At 37.6% G+C, this 13,613-nt stretch overlaps 1 long non-coding RNA gene across 2 annotated transcripts; it reads right to left on the bottom strand.

Annotated features, from left to right (window-relative positions):
• Positions 1-2,534: 2,534 nt before the first annotated feature.
• Positions 2,535-13,073, bottom strand: LOC134820899 (uncharacterized). 2 transcript variants are annotated; one of them, XR_010160948.1, is made up of 9 exons: positions 12,536-13,073; positions 12,299-12,392; positions 11,897-12,101; positions 11,529-11,658; positions 11,104-11,232; positions 9,973-10,079; positions 9,606-9,692; positions 2,866-3,576; positions 2,535-2,765 (listed from the first exon to the last, which is right to left on the bottom strand). It is a non-coding gene; the product is annotated as an uncharacterized LOC134820899 (long non-coding RNA). The 2 variants fall into 2 exon arrangements; XR_010160947.1 differs by having other exon boundaries at positions 2,535-3,576; positions 12,536-13,061.
• Positions 13,074-13,613: the final 540 nt, after the last annotated feature.

Here is a 13,613-nt window from a genome sequence, read left to right as displayed (position 1 = left end):
AATATGATTTTCACAGTATGGTCAACAACAACCAGTTTCTTTACTAATTACAAGAGCAGATCTAAGAAGGTTAGCATCAGTTAACAAACTTAACATTGACTAAAACCTTTATGAAACTCTACAATATTTTCAATGGTTTGAAAGCGAAAGCTTGACAAAGCTTTCATCCTCTGTCACGTCTAGGCCCAACAGTCAACAGGACCAACGACAATGTGACCACCTGTCATTATCATGAGACACTCCCACTTCAGTAAAAAGGCCAAGAGTTTTAGTACTAACAAAGTGAACTCTAAAATCTGCCGCCCTTTAAGTGGTTGCATGCCTGTCTTATATAATTGAGGAGTTCCTTTAGGAGCCTTGAGCTGAATTTTCACATTGAAGACATGTTTTACGTTTTAGCACTAAAAAGGTAAAATGTCACATTTGTCCTTAAAATTTTCTTCACACAAGAAGTGGTTGCTACACCCATGTAGTAAAGCCTTGGTCAGAGATAGTACGGCACAATCATCAAGCCATTAGAAATTTATCATGGCAGGCCTTGTAAAAGATCCTTCGGCTTGTAGGCCATCCCATTACACTACTTTCAATTCAAATCCATTTAAAATAACTCTGAGCAACCCATGTGTTTAGAGCAACATGGATCAATACCAGAACCATTGAAAATAATCACGATAAAAGGATATTGAATATTAAAACCAATGGCGAAATGAAGGTTATGCATAGCATAGCCTTAATTGAAGAGAGGCTCACAGTGACAATGGAGGAAATTAACCGATCTACTTGATTGGTTAAACAAGCAATATTCACAATAACCCATTAAACCAGCCACATTAAAATTGTTGTATCAACTGACATCTTGACGGGTACAAACAAAATCTGGGAAAGTGACCTCAAATAACCGAAAATGTCAGAACTAGAGGACCTGATTAATTCAGACATTACGAAGGAAAAATCTGAGGAAAATGACCCAACAAGGGCATTTAGCTGATCACGCATATCTTAAAAAGTTAAGCTAAACTAGGCGTGGCAATAAATGAACTTTAGAGCAGTTGCTATTATCTTTAATTCACAGATGAGTCATAAAAGCAAATGATTTACTCATACAAAATGTATCCCATCAAAATTCAATACAAATCAACAAAAAAAAGATCCAAATACATCAGATCACAACCAATAGACTAAACATCCAATCGAATAGCTGGGGACACAGCTTACACGTTTATGTAAGACAGATAGTTATGCAGCATGAACGGGCAGGGAAAGTTGATACTCTCAAAATCGTGGAATGATTTTACGCAGAATAAAAATGGAAACAATTAGCAAATCAGTTGTTGCTTATTATCGACAGGTTACAAGTTTGAGTCCACTAAGTACAATCAAGCCCTATTCACTACTGAATGATCTACAATCTATGCACCATTGAATTGAATTCAATTCAATCTAAGGAATTAATTAGGTTTTTGCAACTCCCATGTGCCTTAAGACCACAAGTGCCCCATAAATCAAGTCGAATCGCGCACTCTAGCGATAAAAGGCAACTATGTAGTCATATTAAGTAAGTGCCCGACTAAAAGATTTTAAATCTTGCAAGGGTCTCCTTCAATAGACATACACACAATTTTACTGTTAACCGTTTTCATTAACAATAGTGTGCACAAACAAAGCTGTCGTCAAAAGAATTTTGTAAATTGTAAAATTAAATTTTGGTGCATATATTTGTGTTTAGACTGCTGCGCGCTTCTTTTAAAAAATTATTTTATGCGAATAATATATATAATAAATAAAGCCAATGCCTTACATCCTGGCATTGAATTAGTTTTTCAGCATGAAATTTGTTAAAAACAATTAACAGTGCAATTTGAAACACGCAACAGATAAGATGAAACAAATAAAATGAAACAGATAAGATGAAACAATAAAATAATTTTGGACTTGGTGCGCGCTGGGAAGGATTGACGATGGTTATAATCCTTTTAACTCCAGCTTGTAATTACCTGGCGCGCCCGCACACTAGTCCATGTGTGCGGCGCTATTTAGCTTTTCAAGCTTCCTGAACCATGAACAGAAAGCACAAAAGAAGCAAGCACAAAGCAGTAAAAAAGTAAAAAAGCCCACCGCGAGCTGATTACTCGTGAGGCCGAAATGGGCGCTGGGTGCGATCTTTCTGAAATTTTGCCTGTTGGTTCGGTGGATGATTTTAGCCACAGCGCCTTAAAATTAGCAAGATCGCAGATAATCACACAAAGTTACAGCTAATTTAGTGATGTAAACACTCGTCGCAATATACTGGAATTGGATCGAGCGCGTTTCTATGGTTACTAAGCGCGTGCCCAAATATAATAATGATTAGTCCGCTCATTAGCAATTTGAGAGCGTGTCGCATGTAGCATTATTATAATTCTATGATATAGTCTATATTAGATTTAGTTTTTCATTCCTTGGCGGTCCTCATTTCTGTGGGATATGTTAATGTCCCAGTTTATGTACCTTACATGATTTTGAAATATAGTATCAAGGAGAAATAAAACATAAAATTCAGTCATCCGATCAACACTAGAGGTCCTAATGAAATGAAATCAAGACTTCAAACACGTACAATTATTGGCACTAAAGAAGTATTGTCAAGTGTGATTCGTGGTCAGAAACGTATGCCATTCTGTATGTAAGCCACAATTAGGAGGAAACATCAAGATAGTACGATATTAGTATTACAACTTTACAGATGACAGATAACAAATGTAACTGTCACCAAAATGCAGTTAAGCCTAACGCCTACTTTAGGCCTAACTCTGCGTTGGGCCTTTCTGGTTAGGTCTAACTGCATCTTGGTGACAGTAAGGAGTAAGTATAACATCAAAATTTAACTAACCAAATATTTTAAAATTTAACTAACAACGACAGTTAAGACTAGCTTTGCAAATTTAAACTTGGCAATGTTGATACTAATTCGCGGCTTCGTTTTTAATACCTTAAAAACATTGGACAGTTGTAAACATCAAACACAGATGAAATCTTTAAAAGAGATCTCGCACTTTTAGTCATGACATATTATTATTATAAATACCAAACAAGATCTTGAAACTCAAAAGCTAGATTAGCACAAGTGACTAATTTAAGAATGCCCGATGGGTAAGGTGCACGGTTCAATACCGGCAGTCATCTCTTTTTTTACTTTTTGAAAAAGTTCGTCCATCTTCTCCCCCACATAGCATGTATTGACTGTTGAGTCTTAACTAGATCTACCGTATTTTCCAGGCTTCAAAGGGTGTAGTTGTTCCATGCTCCAATTAATTCTAATTAATAATAAATTGAATTATAAACACTGCTCTCAAGTTTTAAAACTTTTACTCAGCTGTGTGAGAACAACTACAAAAGAACAAACTGAGATAAGTGCCACAAAAACTCTATCCTAAATTAACAGCCTTCCCGGCAATACACGAAATAATAATATAACTCAGTAACTTAGAGTCTCGAGTTCATGAATTAAGTTTCTCCAAATCATGAGTTGATAAACCGGTGAACAGATAAGTCTTGTAGAACTTGTAACTCTTCACTTTATATATCGTCGATCGGGTCCTGAAATATTAAACTCTGTTAATTTATGATCACAATTATATATCTATGGGGCCATCAGCCATCTACTTAGTACGTCTTGCATATATGATATAGAGGGGTTGGATTTGGAATTTCGGACAGGGGGATGCCGAGGGGGGAGGGGTGGTTTCTGAAAATCCGGACGTCCTTGGGGCGGGGTACACCTTTTCACACCAGCCAAACAAAGGCCTAAGTTCTCAAATAATTACATGATAAAATTGTATAATGGATTACGTGGTGGTGCAGTGTGCGCGCGCGGACGCGCGAAATATTAATTTGATTTTTGGTTGTTGAAAATTGTGTCTTTTTAGCACGAAAACTGCCGAAAATTTGCTAGTTGAAACAGATGTTAACTCACCCTGGTTATTTTGTGAAATTTGATTTGGTACATTGCAAACTAGGGCCTCTGACCGAACTTTTGAGGGGCTTCCGGACTTGAGGGGCTTAGGCCCCAAGTTGGCGCTAGCACCCTGCGTTGATGAACGATTTAGTAGAAGTTCAACTACAAATCGATTGTTTACATTTTACAACTAAGAGTAAGTCAAGTAACGACCACTTTGAGATCTTGCAGATCTTAGCACCGTAGCTGTTCATTGTAATAGCCCTCGACTATTGCAGGAGACAAGCCTTAAGCAAGCACCCTGAAATATGATTTACCATAAAGCCTTATAGGAGTGGGAGAGTTAAGGCGGAGAATATATCGGACACAGTTTTTGCAGATGACATTGCTCTTATAGCGAATTCTGTAAAAGAGGCAGAGAAGCTGATGCAAGAGGTTGAAAGAGTTACCACTACAGTGGAACTTAGAATGAATGAAAGGAAAACCAAATTCATTACACATTTGTTTGGTTGTATTCTTAAGTGCTCGCTTATCAGTTATTTGTTGCTAAATTGTGAGCCGAGCATGCAATAAGGTGAAGCGAGACATACAATCACAAGTACGAGAGTTTATCAGCTGTTTATATACAACCACACTTCTGGTATATATACTGAAACGTGAATTATCGGTTTTAATTCATGTCTGCTTTTTTTAAACCATCGAAGGACAGAGAGGATCTCAACAGCTGGTGGACACAGACGGCAACTCCGATCCTAATGAAAATAAACAGATGGATATCGACGCAGATGAACTATCTAAGAAACTGGATGCATCATGCAGCAACAAGCAACGGATGTGTTGACTACACAATGGGGATATGCCCTCACGGAATAAGTGGACGGACTCTCCACCAGGGTAAAACTACATACAGCAAGCTTCATCCTAAGCCGCTGTAAAAAGTTTACACGTTTCAGCACTGATTCTAATGAGGGCTGTACTTTAGGTTCAGGGTGTCAGCTAGTAGAATAATAGGGGTGTGTATAAGCAAGAAGATGGCTCGCAGGAGGTTGAACTACCGCTTCCGACCGGCATGTCATCCGTGACGTCATCCCACACGGCTTGAAGTGGTGTGACGTCATCTCACGTGGTGTAACGTGGTGCAATGCATCCTCAAATCCTGTCACATGATGTGACATCATCTCACGTGGTGTGACGTGGTTCATCTCACGTGGTATGTCATCACCTCACATACTGTCACGTGATGTGATCTCATCTCACGTGGTTACTGCTCTCTTGCTTGCACCAGGGGGATAAATCATACCACGTGGTGTGACTCATCTCACGTGCTGTCTCATCACCTCACACACTGCCACATGGAGTGGTCTCATCTCACGTGGTATAGTGTCATCTCACATCATGACTCATGGCTTGACCCAGGTCATGTGACCCACACAGTTATCCTATCATTATACCTTAACGTATACAGCCTGTCACGTGATTAGTCACATGATACCAGACATGTCCTAATATGGAATAATTCTAGTCTTATCGTCAATGTGCCTGGATCTTGTTTCAGTGCAAACACATTCAGCTTGACACGTGATTACATCAAATATTTGAATGTGATATAAGACTGCTATAACCCTTCAGATGTGCTGCAACCCCTATCTAACCACATAATTGCATCAATTATTAGAATGTTATATAATGCTGCTTGTACCCTTCAAATGTGTTTTAATTTTATCACGTGATTATATTTGTGTAATGCGAACTAGCAGGATTAGGTACCATATCCCTCCATATGACACACCAGTGTAGCATGAATCTGCTTCTTACCCCCCCTCATATATATTTAAACCATGCATCTAGTCTCATAATTACATCAATTATACTAGGCTATATATTATTTTGTTTGTATCTAATTTTGTAATGTCACCCTCCGCCCCGGAGGGGCGGAGGGTGAGGGTGACTACTGATTTCCCCGGGGCAATTCACAAAGAATCATTTGATTAATGCTGATTGTGTGGTGGTCACTTTGAGCAAGCAAATCCATGTCTGAAAAATTGCATGTAATGTAGGAGTGTTATTCAATATATGAGGCTGACGTAGAGTGAGAGTACAGCTGTAACAAGACCCAGATTCTGAATTTAGCAGTCTTTACCCAGATGAAGCATCATGTGACTAATCACGTGACAAGCTGTATGTATTGGGGTGAAACAACCGACCTTAGCGTGAATAATTAAGTCCGTGAAAATAATATCTGTGACATTAAGGTCCGTGAATAATAAAGTGTCCCGGTAATTATTTCCATTAATTTTAGTGTGTGTATCCCTACATAGTACATATGCATAGATATGTGTAATAGCCGATTACTATATTAGTTTATAGTAAACTAGGACAAATATAATCACTTTTCAGTCACATTCTAGAGTTCAGAAAAAGAGTAATACACTTATTACAAAATCACCAAAAATGTTCAAAATTTGTTGGACATTTTTGGGCAGTCGTGAGCGTGAATAATTATGTCCGTGAAAAATTTGATCCGTGAAAAATTTGGTTCGTGACAATTATGTCCGATAGTATATATTACATATCACAATGTGATTTGTGACCTCTTGAAAAGGCTGAGTTCTAACCATGACCCCTACAATCTACACAATACATGAAACAAACTCCATCACTTTAGACAGGATTTACTTTTCAATACCCAAGAATTATCTAAGAATCGTGATGACATATTTAACATTGGTCATGAAAGTCAATATACAATTTCTTTGAATTATTCTGGTAAAATGTTAGAAGGAAAAATTAGAAGGAAAATAATGTGCTTTTGAAGTAACTTTTAATATTAACTCCCCTTAAAATTAACATACATAGTTTACATAGTCTAATTCATGATCTAATTACCCAAAAAGAAATTTACCCAAGAAAACATTTCAACTATGCGACTCATAAATCCAATCTGGATTTTACATGGGTCACATAGTATAATTCGAAATTTACGAAAAATAACAATCCTCTCAGGGTTTTAAGCTTTCGGGGACATAAAATTTCCAAGATTTCCGAGAATTTTCAGTTTTTGCTTCAACCAGGATCATTGGCCGAATATTCACTTCAATCACCAATCGTCTAATGAAAAAAGGAGGTTTTCTTGGAAATCAAACAATATTCCCGTTGCGAGTCTTGCAGCAGTTTAAATGAATTATGAAAGTGTCCCTGTCTTAATGTTACTCCTGGTTAAAGAATATCGTTTGTTCCTGTGTCTGTATGAGTATCCTTATCTTCAGTCAACTAACCATCTGTTTGTATGATAATTGGAACAATCGGGACGCAGGACCTGCGTGACTTATACTAGATACCAGGATGAACGTGTACTCTCACATACGTACATGCCCATATTAGGGTATAACGTGCTCCCTCTTCTTAGAAATCGTCATATCTACTCCGAAAGCATGCTTTTAAGATTTAACCCCCGATTGATAAATGTGACTAGCCACGCTCTTCTACCACTTTACTAATAATAGCCTTACTCTTTCTGTTGTGGTACCCCTCAAATGTTATGATACCCATAACATGTGGTAGTACTCCTCCAATTTGGGGGTACTCCATCTAGTCGCTGGTTTTAAGCCCACCTTCAAAGTGACAAAGCGAACAAAAGTTATGATAAAATACCACGTACAGGAACACCCCGAGGTTTCACCTTCTCGTCCCGAGCAGCCGTACCCCTCGCCCCCCCACGGACCGACACGGACATGATTAATTGCTTGAACTTTTCGATACCTGACTTTTTTATCTGAGTACTGGTTATGAATGGTAATTCAGAAAGTGATAAATCTCGAAGATGATCTCCGTCTGACTAATTGACATAGAATTTGAACATTACAAAATTAGATACAAACAAAATAATATATAGCCTAGTATAATTGATGTAATTATGAGACTAGATGCATGGTTTAAATATATATGAGGGGGGGTAAGAAGCAGATTCATGCTACACTGGTGTGTCATATGGAGGGATATGGTACCTAATCCTGCTAGTTCGCATTACACAAATATAATCACGTGATAAAATTAAAACACATTTGAAGGGTACAAGCAGCATTATATAACATTCTAATAATTGATGCAATTATGTGGTTAGATAGGGGTTGCAGCACATCTGAAGGGTTATAGCAGTCTTATATCACATTCAAATATTTGATGTAATCACGTGTCAAGCTGAATGTGTTTGCACTGAAACAAGATCCAGGCACATTGACGATAAGACTAGAATTATTCCATATTAGGACATGTCTGGTATCATGTGACTAATCACGTGACAGGCTGTATACGTTAAGGTATAATGATAGGATAACTGTGTGGGTCACATGACCTGGGTCAAGCCATGAGTCATGATGTGAGATGACACTATACCACGTGAGATGAGACCACTCCATGTGGCAGTGTGTGAGGTGATGAGACAGCACGTGAGATGAGTCACACCACGTGGTATGATTTATCCCCCTGGTGCAAGCAAGAGAGCAGTAACCACGTGAGATGAGATCACATCACGTGACAGTATGTGAGGTGATGACATACCACGTGAGATGAACCACGTCACACCACGTGAGATGATGTCACATCATGTGACAGGATTTGAGGATGCATTGCACCACGTTACACCACGTGAGATGACGTCACACCACTTCAAGCCGTGTGGGATGACGTCACGGATGACATGCCGGTCGGAAGCGGTAGTTCAACCTCCTGCGAGCCATCTTCTTGCTTATACACACCCCTATTATTCTACTTCAGCTCTACCACCCAAAGCAAAAACTCGGTTCAACACAAGCAGTGTTTTAAAGAACAATGCACTCTTGTTCATCTGGTGGGAACTAAGCGTGTTAAACCCTCCAAAGATAAAGATACTCGGAAGAAGGACGGCAAATATCCAGGTGGTGAGAGCCGTCCAGATCGGGGATCTTACAGGCGCACTGAGGGTACTTCTGCTGCCAACGAGCCTTCGGAAAAAACGACCGACATGGCAACTCTCAACATTCAACCTCTTTAGATTTAGAGATACAGTACAGAACCTACTCAAAGTGATGCAGGCAAACTTTCAGTCGGAAATAATTTCCCTAAAGAATCAAATAAAATAGCAGGTCAAGAGTCGAAATTCAGCAGCTTCTTCCCAACTGCGAACCAGATGCCTCATGCTCAAATGTTCCCGCCAAAATTTTACATACCTAACTTCCTGTTCCATTTGTCCTTGTATCTTTCAACCGGATATTATCCAACTACCAGTATACAATTTACACTATACATTGCACAGTGCAGTGTACACTGTACACCTAAACTCACGAACATGCAGTAGATGAATCCATAAATTTGGAACATGGGGACATCGAAGTATTGGCTGTATTTGAGTGCTGGGAAGCCTCAATTCGGTTTTCTAAGATGGAAAAAGTAGTCAGAACGGTCCAAAATTGGTCGAGTGACATATTGGGTACTTGTGGAGATATGAGAGCAGCAAACCCCAGATAAGTTCGCACCAAAGTGTCACTGTTATAGAGAAATGTAGCATAATATTTTGTGCTCCTCTTGATTGCAGTAGAATGTCCAACTTCTCAGTGGTATGGGTAACACTATTGTGGCCCCAATATATTCATCACTAAATGTTAAGATCGTAAACAGGGAGACAATTTGGACTCACCCTATGTGTAACCCCATCGTTGATGCTGCCCTCCATGCCAACTCCATAGGTTTACCTCGCATATAGTGATTAGTGATAGACAGTTACCTGAAAGATGAAGTGGTTGGAAAAGTGAACAGACTATATTCAGGAACAAACCGTCCTTTTAATAGGAAAGATGATGTTTTTTTTTATTATTAAATACTTTTCAAATTTTACAGAGTACAGCAATAGATGAATATAAAATAGAATCGTTCAAAATATCGCCCCCATCTGTAAAATATGATGGGCACCCAAACACGGTAAACACATAGTGAACTATGTCCGCAGTAACTTGGACCCATACATAGTAGCAAGCATTTAATGTTTAATGCGGTTTTCAGCGAACCTTTTCGTCGTTGAACTTGAGAAGCATTTTCTTTTCGTTAGCACTACGGGACGAAAAACAGGACACCGGAGTTGGAGATTGTTGACACGGAGAAGTCCAGCACGAACCTGGGTAACTTAAATCAGTCTTATGAGGTGGATTAATTTCGTTACTGAACAAATTTCGATATTTTAAAGTCAGTAGTCGGTACCATCTTTTGCGGTTCGATTTTATAGTAGAATTCATAAGATTTGATATCAGAATCTTGCCATAATTCTGTTATACAGTGGACTGAATGACAGTTAATTAACAAGCACGCATATTAGACGACCTGCATTAGTGCAAGATATCACGTGGACCGGTCACGTGCAAAGCATCTCAACTTCCGCACTATCTGGGTAGTTTGTACATGAGAACCCTCGTTACCATGGTTTCTACGCAACTTGTATTCGTTTACATAATTTGCACGTGGGCGGTCGTACATTATACATTATACAGCAGAAATAATTCTTTGAATTATAGTATTGATGAGAGGTTCAGTTGGTCCTTACTGCTTCAAAGTCAAACACAATATAATCTACAGGCTTTAGTACTTTATAATTATTACTCATGTACGAGTTCTAAATATCATGTAGCTTTATATATTATAGAATATTCGGTGCAACCATATTTTACTTTGAGCAAACAATTGTACCTATATATTCTCATCGTTGAGAGTAGTAGAATATTCTATATCACGTGCTCCGGAACTCCGTTATTATCCAACTTTTAACATAATATACATTTTAGAGGCAGCTTCTAATTTTAGCATGTTTGGAACATCATAAGAAGGGAAGCTTTGTAAGTAAGGGGTATTGTTTACTTTTACGCGATCGTGATATATAAGACCAACAAATTAAGATTTAAAATATTTCTCACGGTAGCAAATATTTTGTAATGCGATGTAACTTCGCTTCCTTTTCATAACATAAAACCGCAGTACTAAACACAGCACTTATATCGACTCAGCCCTGCTCATTAATTATTAACACTAGCTGCAGGTATAGCTTATAATTACAAGAATGTTAGTTCACATGTCCATGTCCATCTAAACTTTAATGAAAAGGATTATTGCTAAATAAATGGCCCGCTTGTAACTGATTTTAAACAGACCTGGTATATAATTTTCCATTAAGTTCCTTTGATAGTAAGTCTAGCCAATCTTCGAGCAGTATCCGTGGCATCCGTACTAACGTCAACACACTCTTTCATAAAGTACAGTACTGGAACCGAATTTACGATCTGAAGAGTAAATATCACAATAATTTACAGAAATTATTTGAAACCTACTTGTCAGTTATATCAATTTACAATATATAGTAATCTGCTAGGGCTTTCCTAATATTGATTATACGGTCCGGTTGAGTACACATTCTAAAACAATACCAGTTTAACGATATTTTAATTCAAATTCTACTCTATTCTTCTATTTCAGTCTGTTTCTAATATGAGCATTGCTCCTCGAGGCTCGACCATCTCAAGTTTAATTGTTACCAATTTAAAACGAAAAGTGCTGCAGTCTTCAATCTAAAACTGACCTGAACACTGAAGGCGGCAATGCTTGACATCTTGTTAGTATGAAGTATCCCTTCATCAGGTTCAGGAGAGGTGTGCGGGGATCTTTATTAGCAGGCTTTCCTGGACCACGATTTAGCTGACAGGGTTCTCCTGAGAAAATAAAATAGTCAACATGCGTTTTGCATTTATGTTTGCAACTGTCAGACAGCGACAGGATGCAAAAATATGAACTTTCATAAATTAAATATAAAGAACAAAAGGTACCATGCAGCTGTAAAATTCAGTCAGTATATTTTTAAATGCCTTAATTGGTAATCAGAATCCAGACAAAAGATGGTGGCTTAATAAATACGTTACATAAACTTTATACCAAAAGCATAGACCGTACCTGACTCAATCGATTATTGGTATCGCCGTTTGCACCGTTTACTTAGGGAACAGAGGCGATAATACCAACCGGATAGCAGGTCAATGGCAGTTTTGTCAGATTTGTCAGAGAATTTGGCATGTCTCTAGTACCTTTTGGTCTTCCCAAGATGCTCGATCATGGACATTCTTAAGAAGCTTGTCGATAATTTCAACACTAGGGTAACCTAGAAACAAACACAATTAACTCATAATAGTAAGAGGACATAAATTAGACCATGCAGTACGATGTTAACACTGCGATGTTAACACTGGACGGTTACATAGCGAATGTAGTTGATTAGAATTCCTGCAATTCAAGCAGTTATTCGCATACAAAATCTTTGAAAAGCGAAGCGGGATATGTACAGGAATCTTAACTTACTTTTTGTTTGGTTGCCACCTCTTGGCAAAGAATGCAGTTATCTAGCGTAAAGTTGACCCGAGAAACGTTATTATTTGGACAAGATTAAAGTAATCTGAAAGTGAGGACGGTTAGATTAAATTAACAGATTACGAAAGTAAAAAGTAAGATAGATTAAATTCGAATTTCTAACAATTTTTTATGCACAAATATTCATGGCATGCGAGTATAAAAGTTGTACAAAAAGAGCACACGTACCTTTTGATTGCAGTTCACGAATGAACAATGTGAGAAATCTTTATCTATCGGGCATCCCTGGGGAACGCAGGGCGGGCCTACACCCCACACACTTCGAGTTCAAGTCTTCCTCCACAGCATTCCAATAATATGGTACAGTAGAATGATCCCAGGGGTGAAGCAAAATAGGGAGTGGCAGCGCGACAAAGTTGGCAACAATATGATCGTAAGAGTCTTAGCTAATACTACCATATTCCGTTGCGAAATCGTTGTGAACAAACAAACCGATCCGATTCCAACCACAAACGGAACTCTACAAGCAACATAGATTTAGAGTTCCTACAATTACCCATAGAAACGTAACGCTTGCGGAGATATTCAAATATTAAAAATGTACAGCATTTAGTGTTTTGAGCCGCGCATTTTTGAACTTTTGTCGTGTTTATTTACACAATTATTTGGCGAATGTAATTACAAATCTAAATATCGAAAATATGAGATTCCAGATTCTTAATTTCAAAATTTATGTTTCTTCATACTTAAATAGGTACGTGGCACTAATATTTGTCATTTATTTTGCACGATACGTGCTTTTAAATTTTAATAAGTGTAATGAAACTATAAATTTACTTTATCATTTATATATTATGATTTTGGCCTAATAACTTGGTGAATTAAAACTTTGTGATCGCAATGGATATTTGAAGTTTACTTGTGATATCATTATTTCTGCCGCAACATTGTGATTTTTAATAAAAATTATCAATAACTAGAACTTACAACATATAAAGACGCGCGCGATAAAAATACAAAGTTATAATGAATAATTTATATATAAACAGTTTTTTCAATTAGTAATTTACAATGGAAAAGGTTGTTACATATTAAAATAAAAATAAAAGCGACCAAATGAATCAACTTCAACACGGGAAAAAAAGTGATGTACATTTTACAATGTGTTTTAAATACAAGTAATCGTATTACTTATATTTTGCATTATATAACGGCATAGTCATACTAATTTATATAAAAAACAGCAATTGCACATCAAAATTCCCATCAAATGTCAAAAATTAGAAATTTAATGCAGTATAAATAT

Source organism: Bolinopsis microptera, chromosome 1 (genome assembly GCF_026151205.1).
Source record: "Bolinopsis microptera isolate Bmic1 chromosome 1, MBARI_Bmic_1.0, whole genome shotgun sequence".
In the NCBI taxonomy this organism is placed as follows: domain Eukaryota; kingdom Metazoa; phylum Ctenophora; class Tentaculata; order Lobata; family Bolinopsidae; genus Bolinopsis; species Bolinopsis microptera.
This window is presented reverse-complemented; position numbering and strand designations above follow the sequence as displayed.